Source organism: Marmota flaviventris, chromosome 12 (genome assembly GCF_047511675.1).
Source record: "Marmota flaviventris isolate mMarFla1 chromosome 12, mMarFla1.hap1, whole genome shotgun sequence".
Lineage (NCBI taxonomy): Eukaryota > Metazoa > Chordata > Mammalia > Rodentia > Sciuridae > Marmota > Marmota flaviventris.
In genome coordinates this window covers 98,063,680-98,087,656 of record NC_092509.1, presented here as the reverse complement: position 1 = coordinate 98,087,656, position 23,977 = coordinate 98,063,680, and the positions used below count along the sequence as shown (strand labels likewise).

The window sequence follows — 23,977 nt, the reverse complement described above, 5'->3', positions numbered from 1 at the left end:
TGCTGAGGACTGAACCTGGTGCCTCACATGTAGTAGGCGAGTGTTCTACTACTGAGTCCCAGCCCCAGCCCCAGCCCCATAGCCTTTTTTTATTTAGCATGTTTTCAAGGTCCATCCAGGTTAGAGTGTGTCGTCACTTCTTTTTATGGGTGAATAATGTTTCATTGTACAGATGTACCATATTTTACCTATTCTTTAGTTGATGGACATTTGGGTTGGTTCCACATTTTGCTATTATGGATAAGTGTGGCCTCATATTTTCAGCTCTCTTGGGTAATAACTAGGAGTAGAATTACTGAATTTTATGGTAACTCTAGGTTTAACTGCCGGACTGTTTTGTAAAGCAGTTGTATTAATTTTATATTTTTTTGCCATAAAGTCTATTTTGTCTGATACGAAATAGCTACTTTTACTTTTTTATTGTTGCTTGCTTTTTGTATGACTTTTTTCGTTGTTGTTGTTTTTTGTACTGGGGATTGAACCAGGGGGCACTTTACCCCTGGGCTCCATTCCCAGCCCGTTTCCTTTTTTATTTTGAGATTAGGTCTCACTAAGTTTCCCAGACTGTCCTCAAACTTGTGATCCTCTTGTCTCAGCCTCCTGAGTTCCTGATATTACAGGTGTGCACTGCCAACAGTCTGCCCTTTTTGTAAGGAAGTCTGCTAGCATTAAATTCTTTCAGTTTTTGTTTACCTGAGAATGTTTTTAGTTTGTCTTCATATTTTAAAATTTGTTTTAGTTGTTGATAGACCTTTATTTTATTAATTTATATGTGGTGCTGAGAATCGAACCCAATGCCTCACACATTCCAGGCAAGTGTGCTACCGCTGAGCCCCAGCCCCAGACCTTGTCTTCATATTTGAAAGAGCTTTTCTGACTGCAGTTCTTGGTTGATAGTTTTCCCCCACCTTGGTACCTCATTTTACTGCTTTCTTGCCTCTATTGTCTCGGATGAGGTATTAGCTAATAGTCTTGAAGGAGTTCCTGATAAATTGTTCCTCTCAAGATTTTCTCTTTGTCTTACATGCTTCCAACATTTTTACTGTGATATTGTAGGTGTGGATTTCTTTGAGTTTAACCTCCTTGGAGTTGAGTTTCTTGGATATTTAGGTTCATGTTTCTCAACAAATCTGGAAATTTCCAGCAACTTTTTTTTTTTTTTTAATAAATACTTTTTTCTGAACTGGAGATATGGTACAGTAGAGCACTTGTTAGCATGTACAAGACCCTGGGTTCAATCCTCAGCAATGAAAAAAAATTTTTTTCCTGTTCCTTTTTCTCTCTCTTCTCATTTTGATACTCCCATTATTTGTATGTTGGTGCACTTAATGTTGTCATTTCTCTGAGGCTTCATTTTTCTTCATTTTTTCCTCTTTATTCTTTATATTGCATAATTTCTATTATCTTATCTACAAGTTAGCTAATTCTTTCTTCTGCCAGTTAAAATCTCCCACTGAGGCCCTGTAGTGAATTTTTCAGTTGTACTTTTTAATATTGACTTTCCATTTAGCTCTTTAAAAATATTTTCTTTTTATTAATATTCTCTAATTGAGGAGACACTATCATCACAGCTATCACAGCTTCTTCTAATTTTTTCTTTTTTTCAGTGCTGAGATTTGAACCAAGTGCTAGTTCTACCATTGAATTGCACCACAGCCCCGTTTCTTTTTCTTTTTCTTTCTTTCTTTCTTTTTTTTTTTTTTGGTACTGGGGATTAAACTCGGGGGCACTCAACTACTGAGCCACATCCCCAGCCCTATTTTGTATTTTATCTAGCGACAGGGTCTCACTGAGTTGCTTACTGCCTCACTGTTGCTGAGGCTGGCTTTGAACTCCTAATACTTCTGCCTCAGCTGCTGGGATTACAGGAGTGCGCCACCACACCCAACACTTCTTTTGCTTTTTAAAAGCACAGTTTCCATTAGTTTTTTAAAACATATTTATAATGGCTGTTTGAAGGATTCATCTGTTAAATCTGACATCTGGGCCCTCTCACAGGAGACTCTGTTGCCTGATTTTTCTTCCTCTTGTATGAGAGTCATGCTTTCCTATTTCCAAGTCTCATGATTCTTTGTTGAAAAATAGATATTTATCCAGTAACAACTCTGAACACTGATTCCTTTTCCCCTTCTCTTTGGCCCCCTTGCCCAGAAGTCGGGGAATGCTCTACCACCAAGCTACATTCTCAGACCTTTTTATTTTTGAGACAGGGTCTCACTAAGAGACTGAGGCTGGCCTTGAACTTTCAATCCTCCTGCCTCACACAGCCTTCCAAGTGGCTGGGCTGACAGGTATGCATCACCACACCCAACTCCCTGGCTTGTTTTTATTTTTGTTTAGTGTGAACTATTTTAATAGTCTATTCCCCTCCAGTGTGAAACTTTTTGTGTCACTCCTTGGAGGAGAACTGTCCTGGCAGCGATTTTAGCAGAGCTCTCAGCCTGTCTCTCTCCCAGCCTCTCTGCTAAGCTGCATACCTCTGTAGTACCATACCCAGTTGTTAGACTTTAAATTACTTTCTACTAATTGTGCTATTGTTTTCAACAATATCCTGGGATATAAACTGCTACACAACCAAATATAATTAAATTCAGGCAGAGATGCTGAAGCCAGTCTTTTTGGTTTGTTCTCCTGCCAGGTAGGTTCCACTTAGCTGGGTTAACTTATGAAGGGCCTGTGGGAATATAAGGTTTTTGAGAAAGAAGGTAATAAAAATAGGTCTTTAAGGATGAATTTGATTTCTACAGGCAGAGATGTGAGGCTAAAAGTAATCTGCAGACAAGGAAGTAGAATTTTTTAAGGCAGAGCTGAGAAATCATGGCATGGTAGTCTCATTTTGACTGGCTATGAGTATGGGGGTAATAGAAGATATAAGTGAAAACATATACTTGCACAATATTTTAAATCTTTTTAAAAAATTTTAGAACTCAAATCAGAGTAGGGTAATAATTATAGTTTCATTCTAGGAAGACCAGTCTGGTTGCAAAAGAAAAAGTAGAGGTGTGGGTATTTGTTAGGATTCAGTCATACCTGCAATTACAGGTGAGAAGTAAGGATAACCTGAATTAGGACAGTGGTATGTGGGATGGAAACAATGTCCTAAAATAAACAAGTCTGGGAAAGGGAGAATTGCAGATAAAAACTTGTTTTTCCAAAAGTCATTGAAAGACATCTGCAGGAGAAGCTATGAAAATTGCTTTTCCCTAGATAAGAAAAAATATTAGAAATAGAAAACAAAAAGTGAGCTGGGTCTGAGTGTCATTCAATATTGTACAATGTGGACATAAAACACAGGGAAAAATTTGGTTTATAAATTACTTTGAAATTTCTGTGTAAACCAGGTATGGTGGTGCATGCCTGTAATCCCAGCAATTCTGGAGGCTGAGGCAGGAGAATTGCAAGTTCAAGATCAGGCTAAGCAACTTAGGGAGGCCCTAAGTAACAGTAAGATCTTGTCTCAAAAAAATTAAAAGGGCTGGGGGAGATGTAGTTCTGTGGTTAAGTGCCCAGTTCAATCCTCAGTAACCCCCATCCCACAAAATTCTTTATAGAAATGTATCAATCTGATCGGAATAAAAGAAAAAAAAAAGGAAAAAGGAAAGATCTCAAAGGTTGGGTCAGCCAATTAAAAAATGAACCTCAATGTATAAAAGTTGAAGGAGACAGACCTTGGGGAAATGATACCCATAGCATAACTGGCCTTTGAAATATAATTTATAATATTACAAAGAGGTCTTGGAGTGACTGTGGACTAGCTCAGTGTTTTCTTAAAGGATCCCAAAGCTAATCAATATTGTAAAATTACACACATACACAAAAAATAAAACCACCTCAAAATCTAACCTTATTACTGCACCATTGTGCATCTAACCACCCAACCATCTGAACCTTAAGGAAAACATAATTGTCTACAAATATGGAGATAATCAAGAAAGTCATGGAAGCTGGGCAGAATGGTGCATGCCTGTAATCTGAAAGATCTGGGAGGCTGAGGCAGAAGGCAACCTCCTGCTGAGGCTGCCAGTCTCAACAATTTAGCAAGGCCCTGTCTCAAAAATTAAAAAGGGCTGGCTATGTGACTCTGTGGTTAAGCACCTCTGGGTTCAATCTATGGTGCTGGGAAAAAGAAAGACAGAAAGAAAAAGCAAAGTCAAGGAGGACACTAGAGAAGCTGTAGCATGGTAGTTTAGAAAGACTGGGAATTTTCAAAACAAAGAATGGAAATTTAGAAGGAAGTAATTAAAGTATATAAAATGATGAAGTTTACTAAATATTGATTAAATTACTAAAATTGACTAAGGGATACCTTCTGAACTTTCAAAGAAAGACACACTTGACACAAATAAAATAAAGTTCTAATTTCTTACAGGTTATAAAGTAATTATTTCAAGAAGAGCTTGAAGTCACCAAACAAAGATATCAACACAAAGAATGAGCCCTGGGGCAACCTCTTGGGTCCCCTCTCCCTGTGAGAGTTCTGTTTCCATTCTTGAATAAATCCTACTCCTTTCACTCTTAAAAAAAAAAAAAAAAAAAAGTGAGCCTCAAGGTAAATTGTGGATGTTGAGTAATAATCATGTGTCAGTGTAGGTTCATCAACTGGGATAAATGTACCAATCTGGTGGGGAGTGTTAAATGAAGAAGGCTCTACACGTATGGAGGAAGGAGTTTTTCCAATAAGCTTGTGTTATTTATCTAATAAGGAATAAATCTATTTTCCTTATGGAATTAAAAAATCCAAGTTGGGTGATTAAAATAAATTAGCCACTGTCTTTTGGAGACTCATGGAATAATCTCTAGTAATAGGGTCAAAAAAGATGAACTGGGTCATGAGCACAGCTGTGTGTCAGCTCTTCTATTTTTACGGAGAGTACTCGTCACCAGTGATGATTCAGGAACTCTTGATGTTGTTTCTTCACGTGCGTAGGTCTTGAACTATCATGACATCTATGGGGGTGCCTGGAACGTACTTTGCTATTTAGAGGTATAGAAGATCCTTACAGTCAAGATGGCATCCTACCTAACTGGGATATATGGTTCTTGCCCTTGTATATGAAGCCTTGTCTTTGTAGAAGACAAGTGAAAAACAGCTTTCAAGCTGAGTAAGTCACCAAGGGAAGGAATGAAATTGTGTCCGACCCACACCTTGCAGTCTTATACCTTCAGTTTGTTTCCTTAATTAATTCAATACATATAACACATGACACATAGGTGCTGTGTTGGGTGCTTCAGGAATACTTAAATGAGAGAGGATTCCAACTCCAAAAAATTTTAAGGAACATACCAGGCAAGTTCTGTGTCCTGATTCATTCCATTGCCTCACTCTTACTCAATCTATTTTCTGTATGTTTGAATGCCAATGGTGAAGTTACACATGCTTAGGATGGGATAGAGGTTTATTGCATGTTTGGTATCCTTAAGGGGGCCCTTTGAAGAACTGAGATCGTTTGTGTTTTGAAATCTGGCTTGGTTCCCCTGCAGTTTCCCTTTTTATCTTCCCTGTAGAAGCCAGTGCCTTCTGACAGTAAAGTTCAAGCCATTGTTCTTTTCCTTCTCCCCATCAAAATTCAGTTGCATCTCTGGGTAGAATACTAGGTGGCCTTTATCTTTGTACTTTTCTTAATTTTTAAAAATATTCTGCAGTAACTATGCACTGTTGACATAACAAAGAAAATGTGAAAGCTGTTCTATTGTAAAAACAAAACAAAACTTGATTGCTTCTTGGTCAGTTCTTCTCAGTATGGACTAATGTAGCTTAAATATTAACTCAAGGAAAGCTTCTTCTTGTTCTTTCTCCAGGGTGTATTTTCTTATCTTAGTCAGCCTTAACTCCAGCCACCTACCTTGCTAAATCCTGAATATATCCTTCATCTCCACAACCAAATGCTAATAATTCAGTTAATTATTCTTTTAATATCTCTCAGATATGCCTTCTTTCTATCCCACTTGCTACAGCTTTAGTTTAGGCCTTTATCATCTTTCACCTATATTACCACATCACCTTTCCACTTAATCTATCCACCTCCAGTTGCATTTCCTTCTAATAAGGTCTCCAAAATTATGACTCCCTCCTACTTAATATCCCTCACTGGCTCCCTGCTGTCTGAGAGTCTGAATCAGAATGTCTCATAGACATTGGTCTCGAAATTCAAGTCTGGACACCAGCTTTTCCTCTTGCCATTTCTCAGGAAGTATCCTACCCTTTAAAAATAATCAATCACCTGCATGTCTCCTAGATGGTTCTGGCTCTTTCTTGTCTTCTGGCCTTTGACCCTGCTCCTTTGCTTGGGCAATTCCTCCTCTCTAACAACTAAACTCACACTGGTTCAGAAAGCTGGGCTCAGTTAATCTTCCTCCATTCTGCCTTTTCTCACCAGAAGATAATACTGTCAACAATAATAATTGTTAGTATTAATTGAGTACTTCTTTAATTTTGTTTTTAGTTGTAGATGGACACAATACCTTTATTTTACTTATTTTTATGGGTGCTAGAAGTGAACCCAGTGCCTTATGCATTCTAGGCAAGCACGCCACCTATGAGTTACAATCCCAGCCCTTTGATTGAGCACTTCTATCTGCCAGGGTCTGTATGTGAATCTTTGAAAGCATTAACTCATTTAATATTTACACTGTTAGGTAGGCACTGTTTTTTTAAAATCTATTTTTATTGTTATACTTATCATATTGTTTTGAAATGGCTCACTTATTTATCTCCCCAACAGACTTATTAATTTTTATTTGCCCGGAACTAATTACGAGTTCCCTACACATGTTTTTTGGAGTATGAAGAAGTTGACATTAGTAATTAACCAGGACTTGATCTCAAGGATTGAGTGATATGAGATTTTTCAGGCCAGCGGGGGGGACATGCTTGGATTCTAGATAGAAGCTTTTGGATTCCTTCCAATCATATAATATGGTATTTGCCTTTGCACTAAATGATATTGCCATCCTCCTAGTTGCTTAAGGAAACAACCTGGAGTTACCTTGTTTACTAGTTTCTTCACACCTGTGCCTCAGGGAAGTATCCTGAAACCTTTTTTTTTTTTTTTTTAAAGAGAGAGAGAGAGAGATTGGAGAGAGAGAATTTTAATATTTATTTTTCAGTTTTTGGCGGACACAACATTGTTGTTTGTATGTGGTGCTGAGGATCGAACCTGGGCCACACGCATGCCAGGCAAGCACTCTACCGCTTGAGCCACATCCCCAGCCCCATCCTGAAATCTTTTAACTTGTATTTCCATAGCAACTCCCCTAATCTATCCCATAGACTTGTCCAATAACTTCTTTTTCTTCTCTGGCTTCTCCTTGTTCCATTTCTGCTCCCTCCAAATTTCTCTATAAAATAGGTTAACTTAAAAAAGAAGTTTGTCTTCCCTTTGCACTTAACCAAATAATCCAAACAATATGATTAAGCTCCTGCTTAACACTACAGCCTCAGTCTCATACTTGTGACTCAGTGTGCTCAGTACTCCTGGTCTCCTGTTCCTCAAGCCAGCCACAGTTCTTCAGTATCAGAGCCCTCACACTCATTGCCCTGTCTGGAATGCTCTTCCTCTCTGTGGTTGGCATGCCTGACTCCTCCTCATTTAGGTCTTAGTTCAGGCCTCCTCAGAAGGTTACCTGAACTTTTTGTCTTCACAAAAGCTATGCAATTAACAATTAAATCTAATTTATGTCTTAAATCTGTCTGCATTTTTTATTTCTTTTTTTTTGGGGGGGGTACCAAATTGAACCCAGGGGTGCTTAACCACTGAGCTACATACATAGTTTTTTTTTTTTTTTTTTTGGGACAGGGTCTTGCTAAGTTGCTTATGGCCTTACTAAGTTGCTGAGGCTGGACTTGAACTTGTGATCCTCCTGCCTCTCAGCCTCTGGGATCACTGGGATTACAGGTGTGTGCCACCATGCTTGGTTCTCTGAATTATTTTCTCTTTGATTATAAAGCCTCAAGTTTCCTTTTAAATTATTTGATTGTGCATTATGTCATGTCTTTCTCTAACTACCCTGATGTGTTTTCTTCTTAACATTTATCAGTACCCGCAATTGTCTTGTTTGCTTGTTTTATTATTTATCTTCCCTATTAGAAACATAAGCTTCCAAGTGCAAAGCCTGCTTCTGTTTATTCACTGCTGTATCCCTGGCACCAGGAAAACACAACCAAAATATTTTTTAAAATGAATAAATCAAACAATGAATAGACAAGTGTCTTCTTGGGGTATATATAAGGTGGATATTGGAATCCCAACAGAAATGGATTCCTATGTTCCTATTGCTCTTAAACTGGTGGGAGGGGAGAGGTGAAACACAAAAGCAGAGAGGATCTACCAGACTCTGTTTGCATATAGTTGACAGAAGCAGCAATCCCAATTGTTATAGAAGAAACAAACAAACAAAACTGTGCTGGTCTGCCAATGACAGCCAGTGCCTTTTCAACTCAATGCTACAGTGCTGCCTACTATGGGTGTCCAGGGGAACTTTTATCTATCTACTTTGTTCAAAGGTCTACAGAGCCAGGCTTGGTAGCAGCAAGCCTGTAATCCCAGCTATTCAGGAGGCTAAACAGGAGGATCCCAAGTTGAGGTTGGTCTCAGCATTTTAGAAGACCCTGTCTCAAAACAAAACAAAACAAAACAACAACAACAACAACAACAAAAAACTGCATATGTAGCTCAGTGGTAAAGCTCCTGGATTCGATCTCTTCTATTGAGGGGAAGTCTACTGAGATTAGTGAGTTCCAATAAACACGATCCATTTGTTTAGGGCTTCTGACCTGGAGGAGTGGCCATCTCAACAGTGATTATTCCAATGGGATAAGTTAAGGGAATGATTAGCCAGGCCAAATTGGATGATACTGATTTGCTGGCTTTGAGTGTGATTCTTCAGTCTCTATTCCTCTTAGCATTCACTTTTAGCAATCTTTACCCTAAATTCTCCCACATCCTTAACTTCATAAAATCTAAGCAATAAACTGTTGGATCTCATCTACGTCCTAAATCTCTCTGCATCATTTTCTCTTTGATTATGAAGTCCCAAGATTCCTTTTAAGTTACTTGATTATCTGTTTATTTTATGTGACTTCTTTCTCCTTATCTAGTTCGCATGTTGCTGAAGGGCATTGTCAAGCATGATTTACAGAGCAAAAGGCTACTCATGACAAGGGTTTCTGACTAGAGTTTCTATTTTGTTCCTTGACGATCAGTTTCAATGTCAATGATCCTCCGTTCCTGAAGTGGCTTATGCGAGTCTACAGAAGCAGCACTAGACTCCCCTGTCCCATGCTACCACGCAGGGTGCCTTTTCGAACTTGCAGGAAGTTGTGTTGGTCACGTTTCTGTCCCACATTTGACCGCTGGGTGGAAGTGGAAAGCAAGCTGTTGTGGCCGGTGTCACGAGCGGCTAGTGCGAAGCACCGCTCATAGGGCGCCAGCGCCAGCTGAAGGCTCTAGCGCGGGGTACCCGCGCGCCCGGGAAGGGGCGGGGCAGTGGGAGGAGCCTGCGATCGCCGGGACCACCAATGGAGTCCCGAGCTCGAGGACCGTGCGCGTGACGCAGGCGAGCCGGCTGGAGGTTGGGGGCCGAGGGGCGGGCGAGTCGGGCGCTTTATCTTCGTTTGCGGCTGGGCTCGCGGCGTTGCGGGCCCTGGCCCCGGGACGTCTTTTGTAGCCGACCTTCCCGCCGCTGTGCAGTGACGGCTTCCCTGCCCGGCCCTCTTTGCCGAAGTCCCCGCAGCCCGGCTGGGCCCCAGGTAATGCCCATGCTCCCACCTTCCTTCTCATTTCCCGTCTGGGTCCCCCCTGCCTCAGCCCGAGGAGAAGGGGAAAGAGGTGGCGGCTGCAACTCCGGCTCTGCGGGCCTGGCCTTGTCCAGGGCTGTCCAGTCCCCGCAGCCCAGAGACCGGGAGGCTCCGCCAGTCCCCGGGAGTTTGGGAGGGGAGGACGGGAAAGTTACGGTCAGGCATCCATCCACGTTACTGGCAGTCGTTTAAACCTCGGATGCTCGTTTGGTGTCCCCCAGCCCTGTGGCATCTCTCAAGCCAGTAGCACAGAAAGTTATAAATTAGAAGGCATTTTATTCTTTAAAAAGCGAAACCACAAACTGCATTCGGGAAGTCATCTTTTTGTTGATTTAGGGGGGAAAAACTGTGAGAAGGGAAGGATGGCGCAATAAAATGTCAAAATCTGTTAGGTTGTGGGCTCGTGTTTTGTTTTTTAAATATTAGGCTGTAGTTAAGTTTTCAATCTTTGACTTTAAATGTTAATACCCATGTAATTTAAACACACACACACACACACACACACACACACACATATTTTTAGAAGTTATTTGCAAGAAACATCTATAAACTGTGTTCTCTGCTTTTATGCATAGGTTAAGTCCAGCTATCACTTGAATAGTTAAGTGGCTGCCCCTTGTTTAAACTATTCCCCCATCCACCCCCGAAGAGTACTTATCTTCTTCTTCTCTTAAATACAGAATTCAACTTGAAGATTTTTTCCCCCCTCCTTGCTTGCCTTGAGCAGCATCATGAATGACCAGTTAAGGAAGTTTGTGCTGCTGGGGGCCTGGGACTGGGTTTTGGAAAGAGGTCTGATGCATGGAAGAGTAAAGAGGAGTAATTGTGAAGAAAAGCACGTGTCTCGGTGTATCACATGTTTGGAACCCCTCAAGGGTTTCACATTCTCTTAGGTCTGAGTGAGCTCATTCTTCCTGTCGCCAGCTCATTGGAGCCTCTTTTTCCCCTGGCTCTTCAGACTCAAGCCACACTGGCTTTAATTTTTGTTCCTGGAAAGCCTCCTCTTTGCTTATCTGCTTGACCTTTAATGTCTCCTTCACCTCTCCCTTTCCCCAGTTCCTAAACGTTCTTTAAAACTTCAGCCCAAATATTGTTTCCTTTGGAAATCAAGCTATCTCCTTGTCTCCCTAGCAGTCCTTAGTCTCCTTACCAATAATTAATCATTAATTGTAATGAGTATGTTAGTTAATTAGATGCTTTAATTGTTCTCTACTAGTAAATTTCATGAAGGCTGGGCTAGTTTATCTTCTTTATGTCTTCTTAGGGTCTAGACCAGCACCTGGCACAATAAAGCACTTGAGTGAAAAAGGAAGGAACTTTTTTTGTGTGTGTGTGTATCAAGGTTTGAACCCAGGGGCACTTAACCACTGAGCCACATCCCGAGCCCCTAGTTTTTTATTTTGAGACGGCATCTTGCCAAGTTGCTCATCTAAATTGCTGAGAATGGCTTTGAATTTCTGATCCTCTTGCCCCAGCCTCCCCAGCTGCTGTGATTTGTAACAGGTGTGCGCCACCCTGGCCAGCAGGAAAGAACTTTTGAATGAGAAACATTAACTAGGGAAGAGTGGCAGTTTCCTATGAGAAAGAAAAGGAAAAAGAATTTAACAAAGGCCAGTCAAGCTCGGTTTGTCTAAGAGGAGCCCCTGTTTTGGAATTTACCACAGTGGATAAGTGATTGTACTAACTGTAGAGATGTAAATCAAATTTGCCCAGGTCCTTCAGTTTTGCTAACTGATTAAATAACCTGGTTCTGCCATATGTAAAAGTTGTGGGGTTGCACTAGGGCAAACTTGTTTGGAAGGAAGAAGGTCCAAATATTTTATGTTTTGGATTTAAAATTTTATTCACAGTTGTTTCTCTTTCCCCCTACTTAAGGGTGATGTCGCAGAGTTCTTTACCAGAATAGGTATTCAGTATTTATTTGTAATGTTAGGTTCTTCTGAATGCTTTATTAACGAGAATGCTACAGGCAGCCTAATGTTGACACTTTTTTCAACATGATTCATTTATTTCTCAAACTGATATTATTTGCTTTCTGACAAGTTACTTATCACACAGAACATTACATAACTGCAGCGCCACAGATTAGTTTCTGAAATTCTTGTTGAATCAATGTGTTGTATTTAAAAATAGCTACCTAGTCAACTTCATGTCACCAAGGAGGAACATATTTGCACTTCTACTCATTGGCTGTGACTTTTTGAACAAATCTCCTGCTTATCTGAAAATAGAGTGGACATGTTAAATGGGGTGGTGCCAGCCTGTGATGCCAGCTCTGCAAAGGCTACTGGCTAAGTACACTTGATTCCTTCACTGCTCGACCTCTTGAGAGACTTTCTTTCTTTTTTTTTTTTTTTTTTGATACTGGGGATTGAATCCACAGGTACTTAAGCACTGAGCGACATCTCCAGTTCTTTATATTTTGAGACAAGATTTCACTAAGTTGCTGAGACTGGCTTTGAATTTGGGATCCTCCTGTCTCAGCCTCTCAAGTTGTTGGGATTACCAACATGCGCCACTGTACCCAGCTAGACTGACTTGTCTTATGATCACTGTTTTCATTTCCTTAACTCATTTTGCAACCCACCCCAGTCTATTTGTCATTGTTCCTGAAACTAACTATGCATGTAGTTAAGTAAATCACAGCTATTAATGCCCTCAAATTGTGAAATATCTGTACCCTGGCCCACTCTCCTTTTTTTTTTTTGTTATACTTGAATTTCCATTGACCTTAGATTACTACTTCTTGAATCTTCTAACTTGATTTCCAACATTGCTTGCTCCTGGTTCTACTCTACTTTAGGCCTTTTCTTTTTATTGTTAATTCTTTTTCTCTCCACATTTTTTTGGTTCCTTATAGTTGTACATTATGATGGGACTTGTTACATATTCGCTAGTGCTCACAATGTAACAATGTAATTTGGCCAGTATCCCTCCCTAGCAATTCCTTTCGCCCGCCCACCCTCCCTCTTACCCTCTGGTTCCTTTCCTCTTATTCTACTGATCTCCCTTTGATTTTCATGAGATCCCCCACCCCCACTTTCTTTTTTTTTTTCTCCACATTTTTTATTGTTGCATTATAGTTGTACATATTGATGGGATTTGTTGTTCAATTTCCCTCCCCTTTCTTTTCCTTTTTCTCTCACATATGGGAGAAAACACATGACCATTGACCTTCTGAGTTTGCCTTATTTAATGTAATACTTTCAAGTTCCATCCATTTTCCTGCAAATGATATAATTTCATTTTTATTTGAGTGAATAAAACTCCATTGTGGGGCTGGGGATGTGGCTCAAGAGGTAGCGCGCTCGCCTGGCATGTGTGCGGCCCGGGTTCGATCCTCAGCACCACATACAAAGATGTTGTGTCCGCCGAAAACAAAAATAAATAAATAATAATAAAAAAAAAAACTCCATTGTGTTCATATACCACATTTTGTCTGTTGATGGCACCTAGGCTGATTTCACAGTTGGGCTGTTGTGAATTGTATTACCATAATCATGGGTATGCATGTATTTCTGTGGTACATTAACTTTAATTCTTTAGGATAAATACCAAAGAGTGGTCTAGCTGGGTCATATGGTGGTTCCATTCCTAGTCTTTTAAGGAACCTCCATGCAGATTTCCATAGTGGTTGTATTCATTTACAATCCCACCAAGAGTGTGAAAGTGTTTCTTTTTCTCCACATCCTCTCCAGCATTTATTATTCGTATTCTTGATGACTGCCATTCTGATTTGTGGAGATGAAATCTCAGTGTAGTTTTGCTTTTCCTGACTACTAATGATGTTGAACATTTTCTTATGTATTTTTTTTGCCATTTGTATTTTTTCTTTTGAGAAATATCTAATTCATTTGCCCATTAATTGTTTTTTTTTTTTTTTGGGGGGGGTGTTTAGTTTTTTGAGTTCTTTATATGTTCTAGATAATAATTCTCTATCAGAAGAGTAGCTAGCAAAGATTTTCTCCCCTTCTGTGGGATCTCTCTTCACATTCTTAATTATTTCCTTTGTTGTGCAGAAGCTTTTTAATTTGATACCATCCCATTTATTAACTCTTGGCATTATTTTCTGAGCTTTAGAAAGTTACTGTCTGTGCCTATATGCTGGAGTGTTGACCTTATTATTATTATTATTATTATTTTTTAGGAGTTGCATACTTTGTGGTCTAAATTCCTAGGTCTTTGACCTATTTCGTGTTGATTTAAAAAAAAAATATTTTTAGTTTTAGATGAACACAATCCCTTTATTTTATTTATGTATTTTTATATGATGCTGAGGATCAAACCCAGTGCCTCACAGGTGCTAGGCAAGGGCTCTACCACTGAGCTACAACCCCAGCTCCTGTAGTTGATTTTTGTGCAGGTTGAGAGAGAAAGGTCTCTTTTCATTCTTTTACATATGGTAAACCAGTTTTCACAGCAGTATTTATTAAAGAGGCTGTCTTTTCTCCAGAGTGTGTTTTTGGTAGGATCAGATCGTTGTATCTGTGTGGATTTGTTTCTGTCTTTGTCCAGAACCAGAAGTGAGTGTCACAGTAGGCCAAGGGCAAGTAGGCTGAAACAAAGGGAGTTTTAAGGGAAAACATGAGGCCTCTAGAAACTGTCTGTTTTTATGCCAGTACCACACAGTTTTTGTGACTATAGCTCTGTACTATAATTTTAAGTTGGGTATTGTGATGCCTCCAGCATTGCCTTTTTTGACTAAGAATTGCTTTGACTATTCTGGGTCTTTATTCCAAATGAATTTTAGGACTTTTTTTTCTAGTTCTGTGAAAAATATCATTGGTATTGTGATGGGGACTGCATTGAATGTGTATATTGCTTTTGGTAATATGGCCATTTCAATAATATTAATTCTGCCCATCCATGAACATGGGAGGTCTTTCCGTATTTTGGGGTCTTCAATTTTTTTCTTCAGTATTCTGTAGTTTTCATCGTAGAGGTCTTTCATCTCTTTGGTTAGAGGTATTTCTAGGTGGTGTTTTTTTTTTTTTTTTTTTTTTAGTTTATTGTGGATGGGGTTGTTTTTCTGATTTCTTAGCAGATTTGTTGTTGGTATGTACAAAATCTGTTGATTTTTTTTTTTGTATGTTGATTTTGTAACTTACTGTCCTTTAAATGCCCCATAATAACTGGAATTATTTAGTCATTTATAAGAATGATACTAGTATCTGCTCTATAGGTTGTTAAGAAGTGCTATGTAAATGTTAGCTGTATTATTTCTTAGGTCACCTCCCTGGGAGGCTTCCTGAGTTCATGTGGCTTGTCCTTATCTGTGCCTGTACTATAATTTTAAGTACTATAATTCATTCATTATGAATGAATCCTAGATCTCTGTCTTCAGCCCAGGCTTGTATATTCAGCTGGTCATAATCGCTTGGCTGGCCTGCAGGCACAGATTTTGACTTTACCTACTCCTCTCTCTTCCCCAGGTGTAATTACTTAGCATACTGGCAGGGCTGTAGCTTTAGTCAGTGAGTTATCTATGTGAACAGCTGCCTGGATATCTCAGGGACTCCTCAGGATAATGTTTGTAACTTTATCTCATCTCCCTTATCTCTCCACTCTTTTATTATTTTAATAAATACATGCTATTGAGCCTTACTTCAGGTCTTTATTGTCTTTGGTGTGTGACCTTATTGTGGTCCCCATCAATCTCTCCTTTCTCTTGTGTATCCTTTCCTTAGGTCCTGAGTTTAATTTTCTTAAAGATAAATATGCAGTCAGTCTCTGTTTAAAAACCTCCACTAGGCATTAGGTCTCCCTCCTTCCCTCTCTTCTGTTTTTCTTTCCGAGGCAGATCACATAGCTACACCCCTGGCTTAGCTCTTTCTTTTTTTTTTTTTCCCTAAGTTCCAAACTTCTTAAAATAGTTCTTAAGGGCCCTTGCCCTTTCATACCCTGTGCTTAGCCTTATAGCTTCTCTTCCTTGGAGAAGTAACCTAAACTTTCCCTCCTTCAGGAAACCTTTCCTCATCGCCCCTAGGCTCCTTGGGAATAGACTGGTGTTCCCTTCACACTCTACACCTCTGTTGCTGTCCAGTAATACCAGCAGGTGTGATAATTATGTTTTATGTCTTTCTCCCATTAGTTCCTCAGTCTTTGAGAGCACAGGTTGTTGTAAACATCTTTGTATGCCACACCTGGCTTATGTTAGCTCTCAAGGAAGTGTTTGAGTTAAGGAGTCTAGCACCAGGGCCTGCGCTTTATGGTATGTTTTTCATAGAGTGCTCACTAACTTTCATCCTGTTTTAATGCCTCAAAAACTTCTATTCCTTCTTTGAACTCCACTCGGATGCTACCTTCTCCCTGAGGTCTTGTTTTGACTTTCTTAAATTGTTAATTATGACTTCTTTCAGCACATTTTGTGTTTGTGTGCAAGAATAGAGAGGTGTAGGCCTCTGAAGTATTACAACATATTTATCTAATATCACCGAAGATTATGGTGCTTAATATGTGTGAATTTTTCAGTTGATTGATACATACCTTTTAAATGTTAGAACTTTAAAAAAAAAAAAATTCAGGGCTGGGGATGTGGCTCAAGTGGTAGCGCGCTCGCCTGGCATGTGTGCGGCCCGGGTTCGATCCTCAGCACCACATACAAACAAAGATGTTGTGTCTGCCGAAAACTAAAAAATAAATATTAAAAAATTCTCTTTCTCTCTCTCTCTTTTTAAAAAAATAATAATTTCAATGCAAATGAAAAATTTCCCCTTGCATTCTGTTTAAACTACCATAGCCTTTTTCTGATGTCCAACGTCAGTAAGCGTAGACTTCAGCTCAGGTCTGCCTTATTACACTGATGTGTTGGGAAACTAAACTTTTTGAAAATATTTTTTAGTTATACATGGACACAATCTTTATTTTGCTTATTTATTTATTTTTGTGTGGTGCTGAGGATCGAACCCAGTGCCTTACATGTACGAGGCAAGCGCTCTGCCACTGAGCTATAACCCCAGCCTGGGAAACTAAACTTTGGTCCTACATTAAAAGGCCTGTTCTCTCTCTTTAAGTGCTGGTTCCTATTTTCAAAGTGTTCTTTCTTTCTTTGTTGTCTTCTGTAGTTGTGCTTCTGGCAGTCACTACTTTTTTCTATTTGAAAATGAGGACAGGATTACTCACCTTGAAAGATTATTATTGGGGCTGGGGATGTGGCTCAAGCGGTAGCACACTTGTCTGGCATGCGTGCGGCCCGGGTTCGATCCTCAGCACCACATACAAACAAAGATGATGTGTCCGCCGAAAACTAAAAAAAAATAAATAAATGTTAAAATTAAAAAAAAAAAAAAAAGAAAGATTATTATTAGGAATAGAGGAGATAATCTATACAAAGGATTTTTTCATACAGTTTAGCAGACAGTAAGTGTTCTCTAAAGAGAACTTATTAACAGTTCTCATTTATTCTAATTGTTTGAATTGTTTCAGTAGGAAAAAAAAAATCTCAAGTTTGAGAGATCTTCCAGTGGAGTAAGGGACATGACATTTGCCAATAGACAAACTGTAGGGATGGGTCCTGAATGGCCGATGTTGATGGAAGTCTTAAGCTTTAGAACAGATCATTTAAAATTATATACATATAATTTAAATCCCAGACTCAGCAATATCCTTATTAATTGTTCTGTTTGTGTTTATTTAAAATTTTTTTTCTTAGTTGTAGTTGGACACAATACCTTAATTTTATTTATTTATTTTTATGTGGTGCTGAGGATCCAACCCAGCCAGCGCCTCTCACATGCAAGGTGAGCACTCTACCACTGAGCCACAACCCAGCCCTTGTGTGTTTATTTATTTATTTATTTTGTGGTGCTGGGGATTGAATCCAGGACCTTGTGCATATGAAGCAAGCACTCAACCAACTGAGCTAGATTCCCAGCCCCTGTGTGTTTATTTTTGAGCTGGGGTCTTGTGGTGTTTCCCTGGCTGTCTTTTGAACTCCTGAGCTTAGGTGATTTGCCTGCCTCAGGCTTCCAGGTAGCTGGGATACAGCCATGGCCTACCACACCTAGCCAGTTGTTGTAGGGTTGTAGTTTTTAGTGTTAGCATATAAAGTTACAAAGAAGTACAGAGTGTCAAGCTCTAGCTTACACCAACGTTTGAATGATGGCTCCAGGAACTTGTGGTGAGCAATCTGGTTTCATGTTCTTACTGCATGTGAAAATATTTGGTAAGTATTTGTGAATTAGTTCATCAAACTGTATGAAGTGCAGAATGTGTTCCAGATACATTTTTAGGTATTTGTTTAAAAATGGTGAATAAGAGAAAATTCTTTTTAAGGGGATTACAGTCCTTTGGGGTAGATAGGAAAGAAATAGTATAATGTAATTTGTACACAAGTGCCCTGAAGAAAAATTAAGCAGTGTGAGGGGGTAGAAGAGGAGCAGAATTCCAGGGCATTAATTTTATTTATTTATTTATTTATTTATTTATCTATCTATCTATTTATTTATTTATTTTGTGGTACTGGGATTAGCACACATCTATATCTCCCCCCTTTTATTTTTATGTTTTCATTTTGAGACATGGTCTTTCTAAGTTGCTTAGGGCCTCTCTAAGTTGCTGAGGCTGACCTTGAACTTGGAATCCTTCTGCCCCAGTCTCCTGAATGACTGGGATTCCTAGCCCACTTGGCTCAGGGTGTTCATTTCAGATAGGGTAAAGAAGGAAGTCCAGCGGAGGGGACAGTTATAGAGAACTTGAATGAAGTGAAGGGGAAAGCCTTGAGGGCAGCCTCTGGGGCTTCTTCAGGAATGTTCCCTCCCCCGCCCCCCCCCCCCCCCCCACCGCAAGAAAGGCCTCTGAGTGGGGAGCACAGCTAGTTCAGAAACAGCAGAGGGCTGGGATGTAGCTCAGTGGCAGAGCACTTGTCTAGCATGCCTGAGGCCCTGAATTCAACCCCCAGCACTGCAAAAAAAAAAAAATCCAGTGTTTGAAGGGTTTTAGGTAAGGACAGGACTTAGTCCACTTTAATCTTTTAAAAAGTTCTGTTGGTTTAACAACAAGCCCCCCCCCCCCAAAAAAAAAAAAAAAAAAAAAAACCCACAACACTAATTGAGTGTGGTGGCACATGCCTGTAATACCAGTGGTTTTAAAAATGCTTGGTCTTCTGAAATCTTTCTTTCCTTTAGTCTTTTTACAGGACTGTCTTTCAGTGATTTAGCTTTTTTTTTTTTTTTTAAGAGAGAATTCCAATATTTATTCTTTAGTTTTTGGCGGACACAACATCTTTATTTGTATGTGGTGCTGAGGATTGAACCCGGGCCGCACGCATGCCAGGCTAGCACGCAATCGCTTGAGCCACATCCCCAGCCCCAGTGATTTAGCTTTTGACATGGTTTTTTCTAGAGTAGATTGATTGTTCCTAATTTTAACCATCATGGTTTCCTTTAATGTTTTATTTTTCTACAGGATACCCAGGTTTAATATTTTTGTGTGTGTCGGTTAAACAGCATTTGTCTATCAAACTTTTTTTAGGTTTTTTCTTTTTTTACTTTTTAATGAGCACGTCTAATCAATATGGGATAACAGCCAGAGAAAAATAATAATTTATTTTATTTTTTATTGTTTTTCTAAATTTTTTTTTTAGTTGTTGATAGAACTTTATTTTTATTTATTTATATGTGGTGCTGAGAACCCAGTCCAGTGCCTCACACATGCTGGGCAAACCCTCCACCACTGAGCTACAACCCCAGCCCCAATAATATTATTTTAGATAGCATATATAACTTTTCTATGTAATAAAAGTATAATTGTCTTTTTCACTTATTGAAGTGCTTGAAATAGATTGTGAATACTCTCTGGAGTCTAGGGGATCCCCCACCATCAATTAAGAACAATTGTAGGGGACTGGGATTGTGGCTCAGTGGTAGACCACTCGCTTAGCAAGTGCGGGACCCTGGGTTCAATCCTCAGCACCACATAAAAATAAATAAATAAATAAAACAAAGGTATTGTGTAAAAGAACAATTGTAGGACACATGAAGCTATTAACAGTGAAGATGATGCGCATTGGCATCCTCCCAGCATGTTTTCCTCTTGGTTCTGCAAGTTTAGGATAATTGGTTTATGGAATGTTTGATACATTCACTTCCTCTCCTAATGCATTCCTGTTGTGCCCCAGGTACTTTCCACGAGATTTTGGAAATTCAAGGAGAAAATTCTATAGTCCCTGTTTGACAAATTTAGGCTTATTGTGAGGGATAGTATGACACTGACAGATGGAGAGTGCAGTGGAGCTACAGAGGGGGTGAGATGAGAGTTGGTGGAGGAGACTTGAGCAGAGGTAGTGGGTTGGAGGCAGGCTAGTGGTAGATGGTAGGCTGTAGAATCTGATAGATTTTGTTGTGAATTCCAGTTCTGAAGTTATAGAATTATTATTTTTTAACAGTCAGTAAATATTTAAGGAATTTCTCATGTTGTGATTCTTTCTCTGCCCCTCAAGGTCACTGTAGTTCCTCTGATGCTGAAGTTTGAGATTTATCTTTAAGATAGTCCTTTTTAAAAAGTATAGATGCTAGATTCAATTGTTCCATCAGCCTGCAGTTTTAAAATTTGGATTTCTTTTGTTTCTATTTGAATTATGCACATAGATCATGATGATTTCAAAGTTCCCCATCAATCTCTGGGATCAACTTTCTTCAAGAAGCTGACCTCAGGATCACTTTTTAGGGTTGATGGATCTGCCTAGTTTTGTTTGTTTTAGTACCAGGTGTACTTAGCCACTGAGCCACATCCTCAGCCCTTTTAAAAAAAAATTATTTAGAAACAAGGCCTCGCTGAGTTGCTTAGGGCCTCGCTGAGTTGCTTAGGGCCTCGCCGAGTTGCTGAGGCTGGCTTGGAACTCAGGATCCTCCTGCCTCAGTCTTCCATGCCGCTGGGATTACAGGTGTGTGCCACTGTGGCCTGGCTGCCATGTTCTTAATTGCCACTCTGATCCATCATACTCAGAAACAGTATAGATCTGTGGGATATACCAATGCCTAAGATTAAAAAAATTTTTTTAGGTCTTTATAGTTTTTGTTAACTGTCTTATAATTCCATCCCACATATTCATGTGAGTAAAGCAAAACGACAAAGTTACTGTATGAGTGTTTTCAATAGATGTGTGGCTACAGGAGAAGCCCTCTTGGGAGAGATCACAAAACTGTTGGAAAATTATGACTTGGGATATATATATTAATCTAGCATTGGTACTTTTTCAAAAGGATTATCTTAAAGATAAATTTCAAACTTCAGCATCAGAGGAACTACGGTGACCTTGACGGGCAGTGAAAGAATTACAACATGTGAAATTCCTTAAATATTTATTGACTGTTAAAAAATAATTATTCTATAACTGCAGAACTGGAATTCAAATATATACACACACACACACACACATACATACATACATATATAATATATATTAAAATACCTCCCTAAACTACATTTTTCTCATCTTTAAAATGAGGAGAGTATTTATCTAAGGTTGTAAATATTGAGAAAATATAAAGGACTTAGCAGCACAGTTCTTGGGAGGTACATAGGTGCCCCTTCAATCAGTGCTCTTGTTGATGACATTACCACTGCTGTTACTACTGATATATTGACTTTACATACTTAATGCATGTAAAGCATGTAAACATGCCGAATTGGCTGTTGTTAGTCTGAGAAACATTGCACTATGCTGTATTCTCTCATAGGGCTCTGGTAATAGACTTTAATCTCGCATTTATTTTTCAGTTTTCTTACATTACTGTCTTTTGTATTTTAATCTTTTACTAATATCTTTAAAGAGTGCCTTTTAAAAACATATCTATTTTTTGTAGTGCTGGGGCTCAAACTCAGGGTCTTTCACTAAGCATGCTTCCCCTGAACTAGAGTGCCCAGCAGGAGTGCCTGTTTTTAATTCCACATTATCTGTTGTAAAATTATTTCCTTTTTGAAACATCTTGTTTCCCTTTACATCTATTTTGGTTTTCTTTCGTGATTTCTGCACCAGAGATTAGTTTTCAGTTCTCGCTTCTCTACTCATTTCTGTTTGAGGATTAGATGCTCCATGGCTTCCTCTACCATGGTAACACAGATGACTTTTAAGTCTCTACCAGTAGCCCTGGCCAGATCTTTTCTAGGTTCCTCTTAATCAAATATTATTGTTCTTCTGAAATTTCTTTGACATATTCATCTACTGTTTTGCATTCTTTTTCATTTGTATGATTTCAGAAAAAATTAAAAGGGAACTGATCCAGAGTTGTTAGATTTTTATGTTGCCAAACAGTGACAGCTGAAAAAGCAACTAAACTCACCATTTGCTATATTCTATCATTTCATACACAAAAGACATCTTTAAAAGTTTAGGAAGACCATGAACCCAGAATTTAAATATATGTGACTTTAAAAATAATGTAATGAGGGGCTGGGGTGTACCTTGGTGGTAGAAGGCAGTCTTAAGTGCTAGGTTGGATCTCTAGCATCCCCTCTCCTCCACCAAATTGAAAATTGAACCTGGGGCTTCATACATGCTAGGCAAGCACTCTACTATTGAGCCATAAACCCCAGCCCTATTTTTTTAAAAATTCTTTTTTAAAAATTTGTTTTAGGGGCTGGGATTGTGGCTCGGTGGGTAGAGTGAGTGCTTGCCTAGCATGCATGAGGCACTGGATTCGATCCTCAGCACCACATAAATGTAAAATAAAGATATTGTGTCCACTTAAAACTAAAAAATAAATATTTAAAAAAGTTTGTTTTAATTAGTTATTCATGCCAGTAGAATGCACTTCAATAAATCATATATGGGTGGAATATAATTTCTCATTCTTCTGGTTGTACATGATGTAAAATCCCACAGGTCATATAGTTATGTATGTACATAGGATGATAATATCTGATACCATTTTTATTCTGATCTTTCCAAAATTTGACTTTGACCATGTTTTCAGTACTTAAAATTCTCCCCACTGCCTTCCTAAAAAATTCAAATTTTGTAGGCTTTCCTAGTTTGACTCCTCTCAATCCTAATCTTTTTCCTCATATCACTTTGTTATCAACCTTTTTTTTTTTTTTTAATAGTTGCATTTGTAGTTTGGATCTCACTAATGCCACTTCACATCTGGCTCTTATTTATAGACTTTGTGGTCTTGGGCAAGTTACTGTAATTAGAAGAAAAGTAGCCTCTTGCACACTAGGGCTTCCCTGACACTTCAGCTAGGCCTTGGTGTTACTATGAGCCAACCTGGCACTTAATAGCTAAGTCCTTTTGGTGTTCTTCTGTTGAACACAAACAATTTCTCTGAACACCAACATTAGATAAGATCATCTGGTGACCTTGATGTATCAAGACAAAGCCAAGGTTATGCATTAATCATGTCTGAACACAGAGGAAACTAAACATTGCTAAGTTATAAAAGATGAAACATCCCCCTTTCCAGGCTAATGTGAATGATTGTGCTGCTTTACCAATTAACAGTGGTACCGGCTTGTCTGCAGTTTTGTTTTCCATAGTATCCAGTTACCTGCAGCCAACCATAGTTTTCAAATAAAAACAGTTCGTAAGTTTTAAACTGTACACCATTCTTCGTATTCTTGATGAAATCTTGAGCCATACCATCCTTTGTTGCCTGGAACATGAATTATCTCTTTCCAGAGTATCCACCATGTGTATGTTACCTACTTAATAGTCACTTAGTAGCCATCTTGGTTATCAGATTCACTTTTGTTCAGGTGACCTTTACTTAATAATCCCCAAATGCAAACTTTTATTATAGTATATTGTCCTATTTTGTTATTACTGTTGTTAAATCTCTTATTATACCTAATTAAAAAAAAATTTTTTTGGTTGTTGATGGACCTTTATTTATCTGTGGTGCTTAGAAGTGAACCAAGTGCCTCAGGGAAGAGTGCTTGCCAGGGAAGCACTCTACCACTGAGCTACAACCCCAGCTCTTACAATACCTAATTTATAAATTAAACTTTATGTGTGTATAGGAAAAAACAAAATATGAATAGTTTGATAATGTCCCTGATTTCAGGCATTCTCTGGGGGGGCATCTTAAACTGTATCCATTGTAGATAAGGGGGGACTTCTGTTCAGCTGCACTCTGTTTGCGTCTACTAATTGTAGAATTGTCTTTGCTTTCTGACAGTACCTGAGCCAGAGTAAACCCTTGTGCCCTGGGACTCTTCAAAACTATCCAGCCAGATTCCACT

The 23,977-nt window shown here is 39.0% G+C and overlaps 1 protein-coding gene and 1 long non-coding RNA gene across 2 annotated transcripts in view; one reads left to right on the top strand and one right to left on the bottom strand.

Annotated features, from left to right (window-relative positions):
- Positions 1 to 9,589: 9,589 nt before the first annotated feature.
- Positions 9,590 to 23,977, top strand: part of Soat1 (sterol O-acyltransferase 1) — a 59,398-nt gene continuing 45,010 nt past the window's right edge. The window contains exon 1 of the mRNA XM_027934968.2: positions 9,590 to 9,748. The gene's annotated coding sequence lies outside the window, so the exon portion shown is untranslated. The remainder of the gene's footprint in view (positions 9,749 to 23,977) is intronic.
- LOC139701421 (uncharacterized) overlaps positions 12,844 to 23,977 on the bottom strand; it is a 57,821-nt gene continuing 46,687 nt past the window's right edge. The window contains exons 3-4 of the long non-coding RNA XR_011704002.1: positions 16,919 to 17,042; positions 12,844 to 14,351 (exon numbers count right to left, since the gene is read on the bottom strand). This is a non-coding gene — a long non-coding RNA (uncharacterized lncRNA). The remainder of the gene's footprint in view (positions 14,352 to 16,918; positions 17,043 to 23,977) is intronic.